The sequence below is a fragment of the Ammospiza caudacuta genome, chromosome 8 (assembly GCF_027887145.1).
Source record: "Ammospiza caudacuta isolate bAmmCau1 chromosome 8, bAmmCau1.pri, whole genome shotgun sequence".
Taxonomy (NCBI): Eukaryota; Metazoa; Chordata; class Aves; order Passeriformes; family Passerellidae; genus Ammospiza; species Ammospiza caudacuta.
This window is the reverse complement of record NC_080600.1, coordinates 13,183,395-13,200,862: the sequence shown is the minus strand read 5'-3', so window position 1 is coordinate 13,200,862 and position 17,468 is coordinate 13,183,395. Positions and strand designations below refer to the sequence as shown.

The window sequence follows — 17,468 nt, the reverse complement described above, 5'->3', positions numbered from 1 at the left end:
GAGAGAAACAAGCTGTGCATTAACGATAAGTCAAATTCTTTGGCTTCCAACATTGTCAAATATGCCATAATATACTGTCAGACACAAAGTGGCTGTAGTATATTTCTGCTTAGCTGAAAATCCTTATTCCTTTCTATCAGAAAACCACTTCCACTTCCCTGGTTAAAAAACAAGAGGAACATTTTGGAATACAGACTTCCTTTTTTATTTTTTTTTTTTTATTTTGTCAGGACACAAAGATCTTGCAACTAAACAGCATGAAACATACCACCTAGGAGGCTAGACATAAAATGTTTTTAATGGAAGCAGCAGCCAAGATGCATTCACCTGGATGATGCTGGATCCTATTAAACTTCATTCAAGCAAGCCAGAGAAGATCATGTATCTTTTATCAAAACAAAACCACACATACTGTGACTGCAGCCTTCAGGCTGCTGGTTTCTTTGAACAGCAGGGACAGTGCTAATCCTAGTGAGCCATGGAAGTACACTCCCACAGCAGCACTGCTTGGCTTCTCCTCTCCTTCCACTATTCCCAGTCCCTTCTCAGAACATCTTGAAAGAGATCAAAGCTCCTAGGTTTGGAAGCACAACGTTTCTCAGAAGAGTATTTCCATAGCTGTTATTAAAGTCTTAGTGTACATCAAGGGCAAGAACAACTGATGAGCCTGAAGAATTTTGATACAGGGCTCTTAAAATAAACTTTGTGCCACACAGAGCTGTTCCACTGGGTACTGACACGCTGTAGATTTTCAGCTCCAACTCAGCCTCTAGCAACTCTAACCACACAAAAAAACATTTTGACTGAACCTTTAACCTGTAAAGAAATTCAAGAAGAGGCAAACTGGATTAGCAGCCCATTTTTATTTTTTATTACCACCTCTGGAATTTCAAGTTCCATAATGCATGGCATCTTTTATGATGGTGAGTACACATCCTTGAGAAAGAAAGGAACTGTTTTACATGTGTCCTCTTAATTGCCTCTAACAGGAGTATTTCCCAATACAGCAGCATGGGGTTTCTAAGTGCATGTTGGGCAAGCCCTTTTTGTACACTTAAGTTCTTGACAAGCCATGCCTAAAAAATTTGTTTAATAAGGTACTCCTGAAATTTTAATTCTGCCTTCTCTTTACCACAATAAAAAGAAAAAGCTCATCCTTTATTTCCCTAAGTTTGATTATCTCCAGGAGCTGTGAAAGGGAAGACAAGAAGTTTGGAAGACTCAGATGTCAAACTTAAGTGACTTAAACTACTGCAGTTACAGCAACACTTATTTAGCAATTACTCTGATAAGAGAGGATCAGTAAAATAAACAGATTTGTTCATGTTCCTATCATTCCTACTACTGCATGAGCAGAGACCTACAATATGGAGAAGAAATAAAGTACTAAGTGGTGTCTCCTCCAGGTGTGGCCAAGTCCCAGAAAACACATCAGCAATACAATAAAGACACAAAGTTAGCATAGTTATTAGGAAGATACCAATTTTTTCAGCTCCTAAGTATTCTTTATTCACTTGGAAGGAAAACCAAATGAGCTATCTTTTTAAATGCCATCCTTCCCAAAACTGCTTGAGGCATCACTGTGAGTGGTTGATCAGGGTCCATGCTGTGCAGCAGCAGTCTCCTGTTACCTTGTCTTGCCCAAATTTACACCTTGGCTACCCAGGACACATTTAAAGCTTGTCAGAGATCAACTTTTTTTTTTTTTTTTTTTCCACAGAAATAGAAAGAAAGGAGTATTCCTGTTAAGAAAAATACTGGACAAAGCACTATTGCCCTTTTCTGTTACATGTCAGTATGTTTTCAGTATGTTTTTGCCAGACATTGCACAGCAAGACAAATGCCCCTCTTGCACAAGAGGCAAGGGGCAACCAATCACTCACTCTTTGTAAGCAAGGCAACTTTTTAAAGTCTCAAAAAAGAAATTTGTTAAAAGCCATCCTATTCTTTCCTCATAACTGTCCAGGAAGAGTCACAATGAAGACTGGTTAAAAAAACTGGCACCATGAAAAAAACCTCATAGAACTTGCAGGAACAGCAGCTTGGGGCTGTCACATTCTGAATGTGGACACACAATCATAGCCAGGAAAGATGCCAGCCATACCAAGACACCACAGAAAATGACTAAGGAGTATTTCCAAACAATATTCATTGCAACTCCCAAACAATTCATGCTTCTTACTTGAGTCAGATCTAATATCGGAAACAACAGAAACATCTGCAGAAAGCATCAGGTACAAATAAAGGCAAAACGAAAGTTATTTTCATAATCCTTAGGTAATTTTTGGCTAAGTCACCACTTGGAAGATAGCAGTAGCCAGCAACCCCTGAGTTTATAAAAACAAGGAAGTATTCATAAACCAAAGCACACTAAACAATAGCATGGCAATGCCACGTGCACTAGCAAACTGCATGCCTTATGTCACTCCATTGCTTCATGGGGTAATAAAATGTTTTGTTAACTGCTTGATCGAAAAATATATCACAATTTTGGCACAAAGTCTGGAGCATCAGTCTACCAAGAGGTAGAGTTATGACAATGCAGCAGGAACACTCCATATTCCTCTTTCCATGCACTGGGTTTGTTACCTCTTCAAAAATCAGAGAGCAATTCTAAACAGTCTTGTAAACTTAAGTCAAGCAGAAAATGCATATTCCATCATCCATCTGTTGCTCCAGCTCTTGCTTAAAATGTAAAAGTGCAACTATGTCTTTCTTTCAGACACAGAAAGAAAGAAGAAAGATTTTGCCAAAGGTCCAACCTAAACCGGATGGATAAATTTTAGCAAAAGCATCACCCTGAACATTTTAGATCTCTACTTTTTAAATTTTAAGAGAGAACACAATATTTTGCATATAAAACACTAATATACACATTATTGCTACATGAATCTGACATCCATGTTGCAAGCAATCTACTGTTTGTTCCACAATTTATTTCCCATTAATCAAGTTTAGAGTTGATAACCTCCCACCACAGGTACAAAACAATTTCATATCCACATTCTCTTTCTGATCTCCCCCAAAAAATTGCTTATTTAGTTACTCCACAACTATTTGAGATGGGAGAAACCCCTTCTGGATGCAAACAGCCTAGTCTTACACAGGATTTGATCAGATCACTATTACAAGAGGATACCAACACCTTGCAACAGAGTTTTAGTTGTCTCTCATAACATTGAGATATAGAGCATCAAAAGAAGCAGGAATGTATTTGCAAATTCAAAGTAAGATCTAAACAAACCCTTCTTCCAAGGATCATAGAAGTATTTAACTCCTACACTCTATAATTAACTTTATAAAATAGAAGAAGGCATTTGAAGCAGATTCCCACCCTGTACTGAACTAATGTGCAACAAGTTAAGAACCTTATTCAGTTCCATTGAATTCAAACTGTGAGGGAAGTTCATGCTACAATTCACCTTTCTGGCTGCTCTGGAAGTCTAAATGAGAGTCCTACTTCACCTGAATACTTTATTAAGCCACTACTAAGCTGAAACCTTCTTGGGAAAACTGCACAGAGTGCACATGTGTATCAAGATATGAATCTGTCTGTTGTGGAAAACATTTCTTTCAAATACTGGATAATAAAACTTTTATTACAATAAAGATGAAAACTTTGCATTTATAATTACTGTGTCAATACATTCCTGTAAAACAGAACTCCAGCTTGGTGATTAAAAAAATCAATTCAAGCATCACAGATGAGAATTGCTAAACACAAGGAGTTTCAGACACACTGAAAGTACTTATTGTCAAGATGCTGCTGCTTAATGAATACAATCTAACAAAACCTATTTGTGAAGTCTGTGTTTTGAATAATGCACTTATCTGGTTGTAGAGAGAACAGTTCTTAAAACTTGAAGCTTCAAAGAGAAAAGCGCAGCACTTGACACGCAGTTCAAAGATTAGAACTGCCTGTATTCAAAAAGCAACACATACTGAGTCTCACAGGCCTATCTCCTAGGAGAGAAATCCACATTTTACAATTGTTTGGGACTTTGTTGCACATGTAGACACTTTATGATTATTAGACTTTCCATATAGAAGTTATGTCATTCTTCTTTTACCAAGTCAGCAGTAAATATGACAACATCAGCTCTCCAAGAGCTATGAATGTTGCATGTCAAATTAGACAACTGTCTTTTCCTACTGTTATGCTCTATGAATCTACCTGCACTCCATTATGGATTTTCCTCTCAAATCTCCCCTCCACAACTCCCTGACCATTTATTTGGGAGCAACACATGATTCTCTGTCCCAGGTAGCTGTCAATTTGCTCCACAGTAAAGTGAGGGTCCAGTATTTTAACAACTGCTGGGCTGAAATGTATTTTTTTATCCTATATTCTTAACCTGCTGCAGGTGCAGCAGTTAAATAGAAATAATTTTTTAAATATTATAGAAAAGTACTGTATTTGAGTATGAAAATGTGCTTCCATATTAACTATGTTTTCTTTAAAATATTTCTGAACTTAGAAACAGATGATCATCTAATAGAAAAATATTAGAATTACTAAATGTTACAAGCCACAAAAAAAAAAACCTACTAAACCCCACACACTAAAGAACTAAAAGCAAATCACTTGCCGCTTGTCAGGCATAACCTGCCAAGCTATTAGCTCTCATTTTGAAGGCTTGCATTCGCTCAATGGCTGACCTGCACATTGCAGAGCCTTAGCATGAGAAATGGCTTTTAGGCTCAGCTGCTTTCTAAGTGCCATCCATCATCAGGAAAAAGATTATTCCCTTTACAGTCGGCTACTTTGCCAAATTCTTCTGGCTCTGATCCATCAGTCACACCCACGGCACCCTGGGGAAAAGCAAACCCTAGCTGTATATCACTCTGCTCCTGCTGAAGAGCAGAATGAACAGCAATTAGCATTTGATGCCATTTATGAGGAAAGTGAGGTGAGAAGACAGCTCTATCATTTTCCAGCCTCACTCCCTGCACCAGCCAGCAGCTCACAGGGGCACAGAGAGGCAGGCTGGGAACTTAAACTGGAGGAGGGCAGAGCTGGAATATCCCATGGTTTGCATGACAGAACCACAAACACACCCACATGCAGCAAGGGCCCTTTGGAAGCCCTTCTAACAATACATATACACATACATTGTCACTGATGCAAAACACCAGGAGAGGTACTGCTTGCTGAACCAGAAGATGGTCTAGGAAGGCTCTTGTGCTTTCCAGTAAGGCTTCCTCCCCACACTTTGTTTATACTGAAGAATTATAAACAAGATTCCCTTTCAAATCAAAACATCCACTCTTGCATTCGCAGCACAACGAACACACTGCAGAACAGATTTATCAGCAATGGCAAAACAAACCCCAAATCCCTCCAAAGGCAGCCTTTGCCTGCCTGTTTTGCCCTAAAGACTCTGCAGAAGGGTGTGCCAGGTTAAGCCTTCACCCACAGTGTCCTGTGAGCACAGCACACTGCAAAGCCACCAACACAGCAGGTTTTTGCAGTCAACAGGCATTGAAACAGATGGATCCCAAGGGTTCTAGCTCCTTCCCCTCCAAGAAAAAGGGAGAAGAAAGAGGTCAGGACTATCAGCCCATTGTTCAAATCCAGGTCAGAATTTGACTTATAGAATAGCCTTTGCCTTTCCTGACTGGACATGTAAGAGGCTAAGGAGGAAGATTACAACCGCCACTTCTCGTTCATGGTCTGTGTACAAGAGTGCAGTCACCTTCTGAGGAAAGGCACAGCCAGCTGGGCTCAGTTCTTCTCTCCTTCCCTTTAAATCCCAACTTCACTCATGCAGCCACCAGCACGCAAACAGTTTCACAGTAAGTTAAGGATGACCAGATCTCTTTGGGTCTCTTTGCACTTTCTCTGCAATCTGTCTGAGTAATACACACCATTAACCTGCTTAGTGAAAACCTAGCAGGAAAAACTTGGAAATATTATCCATAAACTGAGCAGTCTTTCAAAATGGTCTACCACTGGAAACACAAATCTGAACTTGTGTTACTCCTTTGAAAAATATATGCCCAAACCACATTCCAAAGGCATTTCCAACTTAAAATGTTACTACTCTTTACTGTCACATTTAAAACTACTGTGCCAGCAGAAAACACAAGTCACAAGTTTAAAAGATTCTCAAGACCCTGACACAACACACTTGGAAACTAAAGCTGCCACAAAAAATGCAATGTCCTCTACTTCACAGTCAAATAGCAAAAAGCAACTAAAGCAGCACTGTGGGTTTGGGTTTCTTGAAGGAGGAAGTGATGGCACGATCCCTCCTAATACCCACCAAAGCAAGGCGTTTTCAGCACCAATTTCTTTTCTCAAAGTCAGGCAGTGGACATGAAATCAGCTTGAAAAATCAGAAATCATGCGTCCTAGCATGGCCCATCAGCCTCCCCTGCTCAGTGATAAATGAGAGGGATACCCCATGCTCTACCAGCCCTGCAGCAGCTGCAGCAGCAGCCCCTGCCAAGGCTGGGCTTGCACTTGCAGGAGGAGCCCAAGGCACCGAAGGACTCCTGTGCAGCTGCTCTGAGACAACCTCTCTCCAAGCAGCAGCCTCTCTCCAAAAAGCTGCAGCCAGGGCAAACAGGCAGCATTGGACTGGCCCTTTCTCCCAAGAAACGCCAGATTGACACCAAACCTTCACCTTGTCTACAACTAGGGCCACTCTGTGACCAACAACGTCCTCTTCTCCACCGCACAAAGGATGGTAGCACCAGACCACTAAATCCTGGATTCCTTCATTCCTATCCTTTCTTCAAATGAAAAATTCAGCACCTCTCATACAAAGAGGACTTGTTTTGCCCAGTGCCTTCCTGACACCTGTGTGCCTTTGTGTCTTTCCTCCTTTAACCATGGTGAAAAATTGATCAGGACACCACAAAGAGCTTTCCCCTCCCCACAACAGGTGGATGCCCTGTGCATCTTGTGAATCTTGACAGAATTCAGAGGAAAAATGACTCAACCTCTTCCTTAATCCCAGACAAACTGCTTCCCTGGTAGCTGTGCTGCAGTTATTGGCAATTCCCAGAGGTAGTAAAGAGGAAGTAAACAAGATGAGGGAAGCAAAGGGCTGGAATTCTCAAATGTAATAAAGGAGGGGATGTTATTTTATCTGCCTGGTTGTTGCTAACTAGGAACCAAAGTTCAATCCAGCCAGTTTTGACTTTTTTTCCTACCAAGACGACCTATTTCACTAAAGAAAACAAGTTGCCTTTGAATGGATGACAAACTGCAAAAGGAAGTTATGTAAAGTTACCAAGTTATAGCCCAGAGACAGCATTAACATTTTTGCCAAAAATCCCTATACTCAAACCCTTCCCCAAGCTCAACAGACTCCATGTTAATTTAATTGCTTTCAGGTAATTAAATTCCACATTAAGTGGGGCTAATCTACACTGCTTCAGCCTAATTACTATCTCAGTTCCAAAAGTTGGTGGCTTTTTTTTCCCCAAAAGGGATTAAAATGGAATTTATTCTTTAACATTGTAAGTCTCCAGTTGTCTGTCAGGTCTACTGAATGAAGCCTTGTAGCACAGTAATATGGACACAGCAGAAAATTCAAGGCTAAGTCAGTCTTACTCTTCCTGTATTTATTCCGCATTTTGTTTGCTATGCTAATTGAGGCTGTCAGCTAATGACTTCAGCACACTGTTACTAATTTGTGGTTTTTCTTTGTGAACACTAAACTAAATTGCCTCTAAATCAAAAGGAAGGGCATCCATACATGACATTGAAAGGAACATTTAGGTTCTAAACACAGGTTTATCAACACTCATCCTCCTTGTGCCAAGGAATACTGCCTACGCCAAACTTTAGTACAACTCAAAAATCATCAACAGCTGCCATACTTGAAGCTAGTCAGAGGTTTACCACCTTGTCCTTAAAGATGCTTTAGCACAACTAGACAACCCAATGGATAAATATAACTCAGGCAAAATTAGATCTGTTACAGTGAAGGCTTCTCTTATGGTGAGAACATTTGGATGTGTAGAAGGGACTGGAAACTTCCTTTTTCATTCCATACAGGCTCCACTGTTTTTTCTCTCACTCTGGATAAATGCAAGCACCGCTTTATAAAAGAAAAAAATATTAGTCACAGAGCTTGCCTTTTTATAAACTTAAGTACTGGATTTCTTCCTTTCCAATTTCAACCTAATAAGCATCCACTATTACTGCGCAAATTAATAATAAAGACAGATGGGAAGTGGGGAAGACAACAAAGTCCTGCATTATTCCCACAGGTGGGGTTAAAGACAAGACAGAGCTGGAGCTCTGATTAATGCCACTTACAATATATTTGCCTACCCCTATGGAACCATAAGAGCACACCAGGCTTTGTTCACGAAATAAATAAATAAACCAACAGTTCACAAGGCAGTTTTTCATTAGATAGTTGGCATGCTAGTAAGAGTAATCAGGGAATATAGATATAAACAACAGCTTTCTATTCATTCTGTCCCAATAAATAAGGCCCTGGAAGAGTGCTCACTGTAACTAAATATATCTAACAATTTTCACAGTGCAAGTACTAAAATTTGAAGCTTTATTCTTAAGCAGAGAGGCAAAAGCCAGAAAAAAAGGCAAGTAAGTGAAGCTCACACAGACTCTTACACAAAGAGTGACTGTCCCATGTGACAAGCACCAGCAGAAAGAGCCCATTTATATTTCTCTGTCTCCAACAATCACAGCTGAAATCTATCTTTAGGAGCCTGATCTCAAGTTCAGAAGACTTTCAATATACAGCTGATTCTGCAGAACTCATATTTCTGGGCTCTTTATCATGTCTCCCTATTTATGCCATAGGCCAACATAATCTGGTGCCTGGGAACAGCAGGGCAAGGGCTGGAGACAAAAAATTCTGCCTTGAAACACCACCTCTTTATAGACAAGGTTTATCTATGTTAAAAACAAGCCCCAAAAAAGGAAAAAGAAAAAAAAAAAACCACTAAAACCCCAAATGAGTCCAAAATAACTCAAAAACCTTCAGCAACCTCTTTCTATAACATTTTCATTGAGCTAAGAGCCCAAAGCTCATATTTAGAGTATCAGAATATCTAGCTATTTCTGATTTATTTCTCAGAAATATTTTAATCAAGAAACTTCAGCTGTGATGCTTTACAGGTGCCAGACCATCATCACTTGTTACACAGTTTTATTCCCCACTCTTGAGAGCACAGTCCACACTGTTTACTTCTGCTCAGGACACAGTAATTGAGTACATGGTCCTCTTGCCCCACACTCCTTTATTTCATCACATACCTTGAATCAAAAATGCAATTATATTCTTCTAACATAAGCCATGCAGATTTAAATTCTGCTTCATCTTGAGAGAGAAAAAATATAAAAATGTTTGTAAGGACGTCAGGTAATAAAAATATCACAGTTTTATGGTAAGTCTTGCTAAGACTTCATCAGGAGCAAATCCCTACCTAGCTACTTGTATATCTTCAGCACACAAATTTGCTTGTCAAGTTCTAGAAGGGATTCTCCCTTCCCAGCTCCCCAGAACAGAGCCTGCAATTTATGCCAGCCACCAAAATCCTACAGCAAATCCTAACCACAGTCCTATTAATTTCAAAATCCATCTGACCTAGCCAGTGACACTGGTTCCTTGTACCAGAATGCAACAACTTCAATGGAAATGAAATCAACAGAACAAATTCAACAGAAGGTCACAAGTGTCATTTTTAATTACTACACTTCCCCAAGAAACTGACCCAGTTAAAAAAGCAGATTTATGTTCTCTCAAAGCAGTGATGACAATCTTACTCTGAAGTCACATAACCCAAAGCACTGACAACTACATCTGCATGCTCTGTGATCTAACCCAGTCTGGCACTGAAATAAAAGTAAAGCAACAGATAAAATAATCAGCCTGTGCCAGTGAGATAAATAATGGTCAAGAAAATGCACATCAAGGAACCATGAATTCATAATAAAAGTTGACGTAAATATGTGCTGGAAAGAAAGATTTTAACTGCAATCATCCAGGATAAGGATTAGCTTTCACCATTCCACAATTATTATGGTTTTATGTGCCCTACAGTAACAACAGAAACATTCAGACAGCAAAAAGACCATGGGTGTTTACAGATTTTCCCCTGTGTAAACAGCACACTAAAACCTCCTATTGGAATATTTCTGTTTCAACAACAAAGAAATTAAATCTATTCACATCAGATCAATATAAGGGATTAGCTGTTTGTGTTAGTAAGCACATTTATCTGATCAAATGTAGATATACAGTAAAGCAGAAAAGGTTATTACTGAACCTGATCTAGTGGTTCCCTCCACTCCACTTGTCTTGCATCTCACCTCGATGTTATCTGTCAGAAAATTCAGAAATCACAATCATTAGATTAAACTCTCAGCAACTCATAAAATTATTTTTAAATCTTCAATCCATACTTGCATATATTGCTAATACTTTGGACATCAAGTTTACCTGGCCTAATAATTTGTCAAACTTGAACCAAGAGATTATTTGAGGTACAAGTGAACCTTTTTAAACACACAGAAGAAAAAATTGCCAGTGCCAAAGACTAATTAACTCCCAAGGGTTGAACAAATACAAGAATTTTGGGGACATGTGTTCTCTGGGACACATATACACTACAACTGTCCCAAGAATTTCCAAGGCTCTTATGAGATCTTATGACAAATCACTTAAGTGCCTTCTTTGGGCAATTTTACCATGTCTAGTACAGAGGCTTTGTGTATACGAACAGCACAGTGTTCAATACTCTTAGCAAATGCACTTTTCCCCAAATATTACACATTAAAACGTGAGTTTTCATAGGCATATATATTCCTCTTAAGTTATCAAATGTAGACAAATAAAACAGAAAATAATTTTCAGTGGCCTGAAGAGGTCCATGTTAAAAAAAAAGTAACAACACACCCCAGAGAAATTAAAAGCTTTCCAGTGCAAAAAGTGATGTGTTCACCACAGCTCTGTGGGCACAGAAAAGCTCAGCAGTCCTTGCTCTATGGGTTTATGTGCCTAGGATAAGGTCCACAGGTCACTTTTCACACTTGTCACAGGAAAGGACAATTTGTTCTCTGCCAGCTGAACTCAACATCCAGGAGAAGCCCTTGATCTTTTTCACCACTAGGAAAAGTCAGTATTCCTGGGATCCAGCCAGTAAAGTCAGGCAAAGGCATAACAGTGACAGTTAATTGCTTGCTAATCATGCTTTGGTTTCAGGATGAATGCCACCAGAAATATTTCATTTATTCTTTTCATTGATATTAGACATTCATTGTTACAATTACAAAAAATTCATGTTAACCATTCTAGACGACTGTCTCTAACTGACAAATACGTGGAAAAAAAGCTCATTTTTGTGTCTGCAGCTTGAAGGGATGATTCCACAAACCCCATGCTGTTCAGAGCTGATGTGCAACTGAGAAAGAAGTACAGAATTGAGAGAAGCCATATGGCAAAAGTAAAATATTTTGGTGTCAAAACACCCATCACAGCTGAATTCAAACATCACATTCTTCACACTTTTGAGACATGAGATCCAGAGACTGGTCAGAAGTGTGAATTTTCCCACCAATTTTTATGGACAAGGGTCAATGAATTATTTTTTCTTGACAGGAGTGTGACATTTCAAAGTTTGCTTTCACCACAGAGCTCTCCATAGTTTCAGAGCAGACAAAGAGACTGCATATTTCCTTTATACACATAGTTAGGCAATCAAAAAACATTCCAAATCATTTCAGCATTAATAAGACAAGCTTCATGTAAACATCAGCATAACTTAATTTCCAAGCTCACTTATGCTTAAAGAGTTCTAAAACTCAAATGTGCTCAATATGAAATGTTAAATATTTACATCCCAGCTGACAATGACCTTGTGTTAAATTATTAGGGAACAACAGAATAGTTGATGTTGCCACAAGCATGGGTTATAACTGGATATGCTGGCAAACACAAGTAGATGGATCATTACAGAGCCATAATTAATGGCCACTGCCATACACTGGGCCTCCAAACACTGCCTGTAATCAATATCTATTAGCAGAATGCTGCAATATAAACATTTATAAAGCAGACACAATACACCAGCTAAACCACTAATGCATGTAATTGCTAACACAGAGCCATATGCTGAAAATTCATCTCTCTTTACATTTAACTTTTACAACCTAGGCAAATCAGACAACTGTCTAGCCCAGAGTCTTCCAAAATTGCTTGCTGAATAGAAAACTGTAATCAGCTGCCAGTTCAATTGTTTTTACAAGATTCTACATAAAACAAATGAGGTCTGTTGCCCTGACTTGTGAAAGAGCTCCAATAAATGCCAATTATAAGAGCAATTAGGAGATCAAATCTGACATCACAGGTTTCTCTCTAAGATATTAGCTCAATGACTTTTTTATAAGCTAATTAGTCATGGTCTCTGAACAATAAACAGATGATCAAAAAACAATGATTCTGCAATAGTGTTGTCAAACCCCAGCTTTCCAAAAGCAATTATATCTATGACTGTCAATTCCTTCAACTATATTAACAATAACAATCTAAACTATGAACAAGAACACATGAAGTGTTCCAAGCATGATCAGCTTCTGTAAAGTTCTTAAAAATCCTGGATTTACCAATATTTCCTGTGTCAGAAGCCATGCTGTTAATCAAATATGAGAGAAATCTGCAGGGATTGCACAACAGGAAGAAGGAAGGAATTCCCCTATAATACAGTGAATTTGCCTCTTCCTAAAGGAACAGAGGACACAGCAAGAAGTGGGTGCTTCAGTTGAAAAAAGACAAGCCTGGGCACCAGCACAATCCAGGAGAAGAAAAGTAGTTTGATTTTCTGAAAGTCCTCTGTTGTAAAATGGCAAAACGTTGTCTATATGATAATTGGGATTCTCTTACATGCAACCATAACGACACTGTGTGATTATGCAATGACCCTTTTTCTGTAGGCTATTACCTTGTTCAACACACAAAACACAAGCAGGTCACCAAATGAACATCTTGTCTCATGGTCCTTCGCAAAGCCTGGTGCATTATTTGCCACCAATCCCTCAAAATGCAGCCTGTCCAGAGGACACCCACAAGAAACAGTTCTCTGGCAGCTCTCACCAGAGCACTTGATGGTCCACAAACTTGAGTGTGTTTCAAAAATAGTGTTGTCCTTATTTTACATTCAGCCAGTGTGGCAACCCAACATAAGAGAATTGAGGCTCCCAATCTGAAATGATCATCAAGCATTTTCCTGTCTCTACTGAGAGGCTTAAACTCAGCTACACTCAAACTGATTTGCTGCAGGTGCAGTAAAACCTGGCAGAAACTACAGAAACAACCTGCCAAGGAAACGTGTGCAAGCCCTCAGGCGTTATTTCCTAAAGAGCTATAAAATGTGGAGTACTTCATGATCAAAGCAGGCTGCCCTTGATTTCAGGTATGAGAGTCAGCACTTGGTTCAAATCACAGCCAAGAGCGAGGGGCAGATATTTCTAACATCAGCAAAAATCTTCCTACAGCACCTTGACCACTATTAATACGGAAAAACAGGGTGAGGTTGGGAATCACATTCCCCAGAATTATGTTTGACTGGTTAAGTTCCGTTTCAGGGTCTGGAGAGGGCAATAGGTTTTCAAGGAAGAAATTCTGTCTTTCTGTCCTACGCAAGGATAGAAAGGCACAATTTGTGTTTATGTGTGGGAGCACACTGACTTATACATGAACACATTTTTTTAGAAAAATTTGCCACCCCACAGAGAAGCCACATCAAATCTTTAGGCTAATTCTCACACAGCAGCAGCCCAAAACAAACCAGGCAACACAGACAGAAATTTTATATCAAGCCACAGTTTTCCTCAGCCTAACATACAGGCAAAACCCTTTTTCTTCATTAAAATTACAACCTAGCTGATATGAAAATTAACCTAAAGGCCCCTCTGAACATGCTTCTTCAAATAACTTATGACTAAGTTACTCCAGATATCTTACAACACATCAGATATGCAATGACACAAGCACTAGAAAATCTAATAAAACTCTAGCAGTAACAACTGTCAAGAAGCTGTAAGAAGTACATGAACGTGGTCAGAATCTAATGGATGTAGAGACAGCCAAACAGAATTATACATGGAATAAGCAGAGAGGCAGCAGTGTATGGGCACAGCATGGAAACTGGATATTTCCATGGGTTGCCTTTCAACACCCCATTGGGAATGATGCCCTGAGACCCACATGACCTCTGAAACCTCACACTGGTTACCTCCATGCCTCCAACACCCTCACACTCCTGAATTGCCTCAGGAGTGAAACATGCTGACATGGCTCTGGAGGTAAACCCACAGCATTTCTGGAGTGGAGCTGCTCCTGGTTTGCTTAAGCCACAAGCTGATGTGTTCAGTTCTCTCTGCACCCTGGAGTGCAAGTTCATAACCACAGGTATTGGGACTGGACACTTTTCTTCATTTAGAAGACTTTTCATAGAGTCACAAAAGTTGTCATTATATACATATTTATATTTCCCCACTTTTTTACTCCTGTTAAGGAGTGTGTTGGTAACCATATGATAATGCTGCATTGAGTGTCAGGGTTCAACAAATAGAACTGAACATAAGATTATAAAAAGAAGCACCACATGCACCACTGAAAAAATCTTACAGTGACTTACAGATAGTAATCTCAGCAGAAGACTTGTATAGTCTAACTATATATATTCTCCTACAACCAATTCAAGAAACAACACAAAAATTGAAATTACATTGGCTTTACTACTTTACAAATCAAAATCTTCATTAGACACACCCCATGTACAGCCATCCTCCCTTACAAAGCTACCAACTACTCAGATTTATCTTAACAAAAGCACCTCCTCTAAATGAATCACAATCACCTCAAGAACTGTTAGTCTACTGATTGAGACTGGACCTAGTGACATACTTGCTAGGCAGCATAGAATGATATTTCTATTACACCTGGACTATATAGATTAGGACTGAAAATTCTGGGTTTGTGAAAACCAAGGCTTCTTTTTGGGAACTGAATATTTGTTACTGAAGTTCACAAATGCAACAAGTAAAACAGACTACTTACTATAACTAAGAAATATTTTTTTAAGTAACCAGGATCTCAGTGATGAAGTATTCAGACAATATCAAGTAGAAATATTCAAATGTAAGTAAGAACAGACATTTCACATAAATTTTTGACTGTAATACACAATTCAGCTAGGCACACTGATAAAAGTTATCCAGAGCCCAAACACAAAATTTAGTGTTCATGTAGGATGTAATATGCAGAGAGACTTAAGAATATCTTCTATTTTCAAGCAATAAATATAAATTAAAGCTGTGTCAACAATATAATGAATGGACTAAACAGATGCAGGTGCATGAAGCTCAAAGGAAAAACCTTCACTTCTCTGCCACAAATGTCCCACTTTGTATCACAAAAACATCTCATTTGTTAACTTGTGCAGTTTGAGCCAGGAGGTGCTTTTAATCCTTGTTTCACCACAAAGAAAACTTCCATCATATTCTTTGATTTTTTAGTCCAGAGTTCTGTACAACCCCATATATTCTCCTTTCACAGACATCACCACATTCAATGTGCATTTTTGGACTGGAAAAGAAGCAGGACACTGATGACACTATTATTTCAAAGTCCAGGATGTCAGGGTTAATGTATTCCATTCACTCATACTGCATATAAAGCAAACAGTTTTATAACTGAAAACCTTCCCCACAACTATGATTACTGCTACGACAGAAAAGACATATTTGGGGTTTTTTTTTGGTTGGATGGTGGTTTTCTTACTTGAAAAAATGGAGGAAAACATATTTTAAGCATCTTGTCCGTAATAGTTATCGCAAATCCCCAAAAAGACTGGCTGAAACTTGAGATATTATCACTTCACATCTTAGTGTCCTGTTTGGTGTTTAGATTAGCAGTGTATTTCAGCTAAAATTATACAGTGTTGTCTTCAGAACATTTGTATTTCTCATCACAGAAGAGAACAATAATAGGAAAAACCTCCTTTGTAAAACATATTAAGTATTAAAAAAAAAAAAATCGCAAGGGCTAAAAATGTCCCATCCATGACATCACTGCAATGCAGCAGATGAAGGGAAAACCATTTTGCACAGGACTCATCTTTTCATCCAGAAGAGAACACCAGCTCATATTTAAACCCAGGAGGTCTTGGTACATCTTTATCACCTATCATGCACATGAGAAATGGAAATCTGAGTATGTGGAGAACCACAGTGGTCAGAGGAAGAGAGTGTTTGTGAAACACTGTAGAGATGGAAATTGCATCCTCATTGTTTGAGTCACACCTATTCCTTGTTTCCTCCTGAGCAATTCCAGATGGGGATCAGGCACAAAGAACAAATGTGGAGGTATTTTTTCAGACTCCCAAGTCTTGATTTCATCAATTAGGTTATCACTAACTTCTGTGAACGAACTGGCAGATGCAGATGGACATGCACATTCAGTTTCAAAAATGTGGCAGAGAATTAGAGGTATAAAAGGAATAATGGAGAATATATTAAAAAAAAGGCAGCTAAAACAGCTAACTGAAAAATACATGAAAGCCAAATTCAATGTTTTACAATTTTATCTAATTGAAATGAATCATAAAAAAAAAAACCTTGCAAGCATGGACAAAATTAACAAAAAAAACCAATAAAAAGCAGCAGAATTGCAGTATAGAAAAGGTACAAATCAAACAAGCACAGCTGATGAAGTAACCCAGTGAACAACAACATCCTAAAATTCTTTCATATAATAAGAGCAACCTTCAAAGCCTCCAGATGGACATTACTACAATGCTGCTTGCAAGGGGAGAACAGACAGAGGCAGCACACAAGATTTCCTCCTTTAGTTTTTGGTTTCATTTGAAAGCACCAAAGCATGCCAAGCCATAAAACCTACAAAAAATAAATACAAAAGATGTGGCAAGTCTGAACCTTGTGCAGATAGAGGAAGAGGTCATTCAGAACATTGCTGAACCAAGAATATTGAAATGACATCTGAACACAACCAAACTATGCAGCTTTAAAGCTGTGCAGATTTCTGAAGGAATATTTGTAAGAAGAAAAATTGGCTGCAAAACCTGGGAGCATATGGAATGCATAGAGGCCACCTACAGCAAACTGAGAATTCCATAGAAAAACAGGTAAGCTATTTGATTGATAGGCCACTGCCAAAAAATCTGGAACACTAAAGAAACATGGGAAAACCAAGGAACTTTAAGTATACTGCACATATATTGGGTGTGACACGCCAATTCTGCTGAAGCACAACTGAGTAAAAGACTGTCTACTGAAAAAACAGAGTGAAGAGGGCTAAAGCAAAAGTTAAAAGAAAACACAAAGTGCTAAAATGTGATAAAAATAGAAGATAAAAAACAGATGACTGAACTGCATGAGTATGATAAATAATTCAAAATAAACTTCACAATGTTGTGAACCTATAAGGCCACTCCAAAATAAAGTGCTGGAAAGGTTACAT

General features: G+C 38.7%; 1 protein-coding gene across 3 annotated transcripts in view; it reads right to left on the bottom strand.

The window, feature by feature from the left end:
• The window catches only part of GULP1 (GULP PTB domain containing engulfment adaptor 1), a 165,067-nt gene that overhangs the window by 113,789 nt on the left and 33,810 nt on the right, over positions 1 to 17,468 (bottom strand). For all 3 annotated transcript variants that reach the window (XM_058809193.1, XM_058809192.1, XM_058809194.1), the window contains one exon: positions 10,258 to 10,311. The gene's annotated coding sequence lies outside the window, so the exon portion shown is untranslated. The remainder of the gene's footprint in view (positions 1 to 10,257; positions 10,312 to 17,468) is intronic.